At 44.9% G+C, this 1,275-nt stretch overlaps 1 non-coding gene across 1 annotated transcript; it reads left to right on the top strand.

The window, feature by feature from the left end:
* The first annotated feature begins 944 nt into the window (after positions 1-944).
* Positions 945-1,017, top strand: TRNAG-UCC (transfer RNA glycine (anticodon UCC)). The gene has a single exon. It is a non-coding gene; the product is annotated as a tRNA-Gly (tRNA).
* The last annotated feature ends 258 nt before the right edge of the window (positions 1,018-1,275 follow it).

Here is a 1,275-nt window from a genome sequence, read left to right as displayed (position 1 = left end):
CCCCATCCCCACTAGGAATACACAGATGGGCATCTGCAAAATTCATCAAGGGGCTTCCCTTGTGGCTCAGTCGGTAAAGAATCTGCCTGAAGTGCAGGAGACCTGGGTTCGATCCCTGGGTTGGGAAGATCCCCTGGAGAAGGAAATGGCAACCCACTCCAGTATCCTTGCCTGGAAAATCTCACGGACAGAGGAGACTGGTGGGCTGCAGTCCATGGGGTCACAAAGAGTCAGGCACAACTGAGCAACTAACACAAAATTCATTAAAGGGTTTTGTCACTGGGCAGACCACATGCCACTGGTAGCCTTGAACCACAGAAACCACAGATGAAATCTCAGTAGAACACTGACAGCTCAGTTGCTAGAGAATCCGCCTGCAAGGCAGGAGACCCCAGTTTAACTCCTGGGTCGGGAAGATCCGCTGGAGAAGGGGTAGACTACCCTCTAGTATTCTTGGGCTTCCCTGGTGGCTCAGTTGGTAAAAAATCTGCCTGAAATGTGGAGACCTGGGTTCAGTCCCTGGGTTGGGGAGATGATCTGGAGACGGGAAAGGCTACCCACTCCAGTATTCTGGCCTGGAGAATTCCATGGACACCATAGTCCATGGGGTTGCAAAGAGTCAGACACGACTGAGTGACTTTCACTTTCATTTTCAGAACCTGGAGCAGGAGTCCCTTACCCTGCAATGTCCCTCCAAAGCCCCCTGTTGACAAAGCCTGGATCTAGCCACCGGGTAAACAAAAAAATGTTTATAGGATGCAGCTCCAGCATCACAAGCCAAGGCAAACAGCATGAATTTGGATCTGAGAAGCAACAAATCAGTACCAGTGTCAAGAAATATGTTAAAAGAATTGTAACTTCATAGCTTCTGTTGAGTATTTCTATTGCTAGGGTGAAAAGACCTGATATTTAGAAACAGAGCTTAAGTTAGAAATACAAGTACTTCCCTGGTGGTCCAGTGGTTAAGACGATGTACTTCCAATGCAGGGGACATGGGTTCAATCCCTGATCAGGGAACTAATGTCCCACATGCTGTGTGGCAAGGCCACCTTTTTTTTTTTTAATAAATAAAATAAGAATAATAAAATACTTTAAAAAACAATACATGTATAACTGTTCCTTCCCCTGAAACCAACTAAAATGACAGTAAACAATTTTTTAAGTATAAAACTCCAAAGAATAAACACAGTAGGAGGAAAACAAAGAAATTTTGTTAAGTTCACCAAATTTTAAGAAGATAGAAAGCAAGCCAAGGGAAGAGCAGTAAGTGACAGG

Source organism: Dama dama, chromosome 12 (assembly GCF_033118175.1).
Source record: "Dama dama isolate Ldn47 chromosome 12, ASM3311817v1, whole genome shotgun sequence".
Taxonomy (NCBI): domain Eukaryota; kingdom Metazoa; phylum Chordata; class Mammalia; order Artiodactyla; family Cervidae; genus Dama; species Dama dama.
Note: the sequence above shows the minus strand (reverse complement) of the source record. Positions and strands in the feature narration are given on the sequence as shown.